This window comes from Bos taurus, chromosome 15 (genome assembly GCF_002263795.3).
Source record: "Bos taurus isolate L1 Dominette 01449 registration number 42190680 breed Hereford chromosome 15, ARS-UCD2.0, whole genome shotgun sequence".
In the NCBI taxonomy this organism is placed as follows: Eukaryota; Metazoa; Chordata; class Mammalia; order Artiodactyla; family Bovidae; genus Bos; species Bos taurus.
In genome coordinates this window covers 84,883,988-84,890,067 of record NC_037342.1, presented here as the reverse complement: position 1 = coordinate 84,890,067, position 6,080 = coordinate 84,883,988, and the positions used below count along the sequence as shown (strand labels likewise).

Here is a 6,080-nt window from a genome sequence, read left to right as displayed (position 1 = left end):
CTAAGTCTTTTCAGGAATTTTGTCTAAAGTTTCAAATTAAACATAATACAGGCATTCCTTATAATCCCCAGGGATAAGCCATTGTGGAAAGAGCACACCAAACATTAAAAACCCAAATTCAAAAATTAAAAGGAGAGTTTAAGTGTAGCTCTCCCCCATCAAATCTTGCAACATGCTCTTTTCGTAATAAATATTTTAAATGCCGATTCGGCCGGAACTACTGCAATGCCTGGAGCATTGGTGCCCAGAGCAGCTGAATGCAAAACCATTAGTTAAATGGAAGGACCTCCTTTCCGGACAATGGAAAGGTCCTGACCCATTGTTAACCAGCGGTCGAGGATATGCTTGCATTTTTCCACAGGACGCAGATTCTCCAATTTGGGTTCCAGACAGATTGATTCGCCATGTCTCAGCCCCTCGGATACTGGATTCCCCAGCAGCCGCGACCCGGAAAAAGGAAGGGACCTCCTCTGCCTTCACTGCCCCCGCCAGCATGGGAAATGCCGCTGGTGTCGGGACAACTGACATCGGAGATCCCGGATGAGCAAGGAACGGATCCACCCACCAAGTACATGTCTCAACTTCATATACAGGATATTGCTCCCCCCGACCATTTGCCTCACAAAAGGGTGTCAGGCCGCCTGACTCAGGTGACCCGGAATGCCTCCATATCCACTTAGGGACAAATAAAAACACTCTGCCCCCAGGCACGGGGAATAGCTTCCTTACAGGGATCTCCAGCTTCTCCTGAGAAAATGTTTATTGCCATGCTTGCTTTGCTTTCCTGTCAGGTAAGCGCCTCTCCTATTCCAACCAAATATTGGGCGTATCTCCCAGATCCTCCAACTTTCCAAGTTGTTACTTGGGATAATGAGCCTATATGGGTCAACACAGACGAACATCAGCTCTTGGGAGGAGCCTATACTTCTTACACTAGAGATAAATATCCTATTAACTTCAATTATACCTTCAGGGGATTAACAGGTGATTTCCCTGTTTGCTTTAACTTCCACAATGACCCTAGAAGCTTTATTACCCCCACCAAAGAAGGATGTGTTGGGGCCTCTAAAAAAATAATTATAACAGATTCCTGGTCTTTATGTCATCGATCAGCTTGGGTATTATTGGCTCGTATGCCTGGGATTCTTGACCCCTATGTAACCCTGCATTCCAAATCTCCACCAAAATATCCGAATTGTTATAAGGTTGCTCCTTCAGACAAAGTATAGAACACCATAGACAGTCGTACAGGGTATCTGACTTGGACATCTTGTACTTATGATTCAAGTATTGATTATAGGATACCAGGAGGTGGAGATTATACTATTCAGGACTGGATCAACCCGAATCCAGGTGAGGATCCATTGGCCAATGATACATTTGAGGGCAGATTTGAGAATTGGGATAGGATTCCTCTTCCTTGGCCAATACATGCCACTAGAAGGCATTGTAATAAATTTGTTCCTCCTATGCTGTCTTATACAACTAAGAAACAGACCTATTGGCAACCTGAAATTTGGAGAGCCCTTGCTGCTACTGTTCCTGTTTCCTTATACTGCCGAGATAGCAATTCTACTTATTCTGTTTTAGCTTGTTTACCCTCCCCTTATGTTTTTCTTTTTATTAATGACTCCAAGAGACTTAATGTACACATGAATTATTCAGGTGGACCTAATATAGTAACTTGTGAACAATGTATGCTTTCATCTTGTTTGACCCCTCAATATAATGTCTGCTCTTTTGTGGTGTTACAACGTCCACCCTATCTCATGATACCTGTGACAGTGACTAGCCACTGGTATGACAATTACCGCCTCGCCGTGTTACAAAAACTACAAGATTTAATGCGACAATGGCAATTTGTGAGCTTACTTATTTTAGGAATATCAGCTTTGATAGCAGCAGTTCCTTCTGTTACTGCAGCAGCAATATCATTGACTCAACAGGTGCATACTGCCCAATATGTTGATACTATGTTTAAAAATGTCTCTTTAACTCTAGCAACATAGGAAGTTATAGATAGAAAATTGGAGATGAGAGTAGATGCCTTGGGAGAAGCAATAATGCATATTGGGACTGAGTTCCAGGCTTTAAAAGTGAAAATGGCTCTGTCATGCCACGCTGATTACCGGTGGATATGCGTGACATCTTTAAAGGTAAACGAGACAGATTATGAATGGGAAAAAAATCAAAAATCATATCTCAGGTGTTTGGAATAGCTCTGACATTGGCCTGGACTTAGGGAAACTTCATAATCAAATACAGACCCTGGAACACTCTCGACTGGATTTTACCACCACTGGAGCAGCTAATGACTTTTTTCACACTTTCTCTAACTTCATTTCAGGAAAAAACATTCTGTCTAATATCCTTGGATACGTCGCTGCTGGTGCTTTAATTTTGCTTCTTATAATCATTATTCCTTGTATTGTCAGGATTCTTTGGCAGAACATTCAGAGCTCGCGACTGAGTTGCATCTGGCTGTTTTAAGAAATAAAAAAGGGGGAGATGCGGGGAGTGAGCTCCACCCGTGGCAAAGGTCATTAGGAAGGAGGCTCGGCATACGCAAAGGCGAGATCGAGCCTCAGGAGTCCCCCTGGAAATTCTCGAACATCTACCCCCAAAACCAGAGTCTTCCTACTTTCTGCTTTGTGCTTTCACCTACACCTCTGACTTTATGGGGGGCTGTCCCCCACTAACTCTCTCTGAAAAAAGAGTTAGGTTACAGCTCCAGTTAATAATTCCTGGGTGTGACAGTGTTTCTACCTACAAACTCCTTTGGAAATCCTCTAGCCTGCCTGAATAGGTTTTTCTGGCCACATGTAATTGTTCAGAGCCTCCCAACTGTGAGAGGGAGGAGATGTTCTAAACTGACTAAACACAGATTCTTTTGCGTAGTTAAAAGATTGATTAGAAGTTGTATTGGTGAAGGGTTTTTCACTTATTGAGCCAATGTTTGTTGCTAAGTCTCCATACCCCTTACCTACTGTGTCCTTGGCAGTGTATTGACTGATATAATGGGTGTATAGAAATGTAAGTAGTAGCCTCAATGTTTGTAGCCTTGGACCCTTGAGTTAATTCTTTCCTTGATTGAGCCCACCTCACTTTTGCCCTATAGGAATGCAGCTTTGTCCAATGCTTTTTTGGAGGCTGGTGCCTGACTTTGGAATAATCACTTTTAGAGAAAGATAACTTTCTTAAAATGTTAACAGGCCTCCTGGCCAGAAGATGATGTAAATCACCTGAACTTTTGCATATGATAAGCTTGAGAGCCTGGCTTCGATTAGAACCAGGAACTGCTGTCCTTGCATGACTCCACCACTTCCCCCATTATCCTCTATGCATAACTTAAGGTATAAAAACTACTTTGGAAAATAAAGTGCAGGCCTTGTTCACCGAAACTTGGTCTCCCCATGTCGTTCTTTCTTTCACCTTCTAGCTGAATTTTTCCTCTGAGACGGGGAAGCTCGTCAAGCCTAGTAATTTTGCATGGGCTTCTAAGATCTGACTGGGGAGGCCTGAGAGTCTCCTCTCCTTCGGGAGAACGGGAGGACGGCTGTGGCCTCTGTAGGTGATGTAAATTCCTTGCTTTGGAATTTTATTCAGCCTCTTTTCTTCACTGAATTTTCCTACTGAGCTATCCTTATTTCAGCCACTTTTCTCCACTGAATTTCCGCCCTGAGCTATCCTCATTCTATTACTCTTTAAATCTCTAGTAAATACCTAATTGAAGCTATTGTATCCTGATCGTTGCCGACACTGTCCCCGATTCAAACTCCCTGGATCAGCCTGGGCTGGTCCTCGGCACACACTGGTGCCATAGCTTGAGAAAAACCAGAAGACTCCCTCGTCATCGCGAGATGAGGGCCTTCTTTTCCTTCATGGCCTGGAGAGCAATCTCGAGTCCTCTCTCAAAAATCCACAGGAGGCTTGACTCCCTTTAGGCCACTCAGTGGGCTCCAAGAGATACCTGTCAGGACTCGAGAGGAGAGCAGAGTTCTTTGCTTCCACTCGAGACGAGACCTGACTCCCCGGGTGAGTCTGGAATGCAACCCCGAGATCCCTGTTGCACCAGGAGAGGAACATTAGTTTCTGGACACAAGCCTAGATGAGGTCTATTTGCCCTGCTGTGACTCGAGAGCAATCCCCAGCTCTCCCTCCCAACTCGAATGAAAGATCGGACTTCCGTGGGCCAACACAAGATGCATCTTGAATTCCCCGTTGTAAGTTGAGGATCCCGCCGCAACTCGAGAAAAACCACGTGGTTCCCCCGACATCATAAGATGAAGCCCTTTCCCGATACAGCGTCTCAAGAGAAGTCCCACGTTCCGTCTTGAGGGTTGAAACGGTAATTGGCACCCCAGATGCGACCCAAAAAGTTCCCCGACATACCGGTGTCCCTCGAGAGGAACACCCACGTTCCCGGCACCACTTCATCTGAGCCCCTTCTCCCCTTCTGATCTCGACAGGAGGGTCCATTACCCTGCTTTGTCTAGAAAGGATTCTCGACCTTCCCGTTGCACCGCAGGATGAGGCCAGTCTCACGAAGAAATTCGAGACGCAGCCTCGTGGGTTCCACATTCCGAAAGACCCTGATTTTCTGGTCCACTCTTGATAAGGGCCTGATGCCCGGACACCTCTTCGAATGCAACCCTGTGGATGAAGTCACAACACGAAGGGGCACTGACACCCAGGTGCATTATCCGGAAAAACCTGCAGGTTCCAAATACAGCTGGACAAGTGGCCTGTGACCCTGGGAAGAACTCGAGAGGCAAGCGGAGTTCTATTCCTCAACACAAGACTCGGCCTGACTCGCCTGTCCAAACTTTGCAGGGACCCTGCGATCGGAGTCAGAAATGGAGAGGAACCCTGAGGTTCTTGCCTCAAATGGACATGAGGCCCTCTTCCATTGCACCAAACCCAGTGGAGTCCCGAGAGGCCCCTCCCAAATCCCCCATATCCCTGACTTCTCAGAGGCACACTGAGAAGCTCCCTGAGGTCATCGGCACACGTGGAGGGAACCCAGGGTTTCATGTCGCAACCCGAGAAAGACCTCGAGAGTCCTTCTTCGAAGCATCTTGAGGCCCAATTCCCCAACGACGACTCGAGAGCAATGCGAGCCCACCCTCGCCACTCGAATGGAGACCTGACTTTCCTGGCACCACACGAGAGGCTCCCTGAGCTCCCCATCGTACCTCGTGAGAAAACCTGCACGGTGCCGCAGTTCCAGAAAAACCTTGAGACTCCCACATCATCAAGAGATGAGGTCCTTCTTTTCCCACAGGGCCTAAGGAGCAATCCCGAGTACTCTCTCAAAACTCCACAGGAGGCTTGACTCCCTATAGGCCACGCAATGGGTTCCAAGAGACACCCGTCACGACTGGAGAGGAGAGCCGAGTTCTTTGCTTCCACCCGAGACTAGGCCTGACTCCCTGGGTGAGTCTGCAATGCAACCCCGGGATCCCTGTCGCCCTTGGAGAGGAACATTAGTTTCTGGACACAAGCCTAGATGAGGTCTATTTGCCCTGCAGTGACTCAAGAGCAATCCCCAGCTCTCCTTCGCAACTTGAATGGAAGATTGGACTTCCCTGGGCCCACACGAGAGGCACTCTGAGTTCCCTGTCGTAACTCGAGAATCCTGCCCCAACTTGAGAAAAACAAGGAGGTTCCCCCGTTATCGAAAGATGAAGCCATTTCCCGCTACAGCGTCTAAAGACAAGGCCCACGTTCTGTTTTGAAGGTTGAAAGGGTACTTGACATCCTTGATGCGACCCAAAAAGTTCCCTGACATACCGGTCTCACGCAAGAGGAACACCGAGGTTCCCATCACGACTGCATCTGAGCCCCTTCTCCCTCCTGATATCGACAGCCGGGTCAATTCCCCTGCTTTGTGTGGAAGGGGATCCTGACCTTCCCATCGCACCTCAAGATGAGGCCGGTCTCACAAAGAAATTCGAGACGTAGCCTCATGGGTGCTGCCACATACAGAAGGACCCCAATTTTCTGGTCCGCTCTTGATAAGAACCCGGAGCCCGGACACCTCTTCGAATGCAACCCTGTGGATGAAGCCACAACACGAA

General features: G+C 47.3%; 1 pseudogene; it reads left to right on the top strand.

The window, feature by feature from the left end:
• Nucleotides 1-214: 214 nt before the first annotated feature.
• Nucleotides 215-2,732, top strand: LOC104974327 (uncharacterized; annotated as a pseudogene).
• Nucleotides 2,733-6,080: the final 3,348 nt, after the last annotated feature.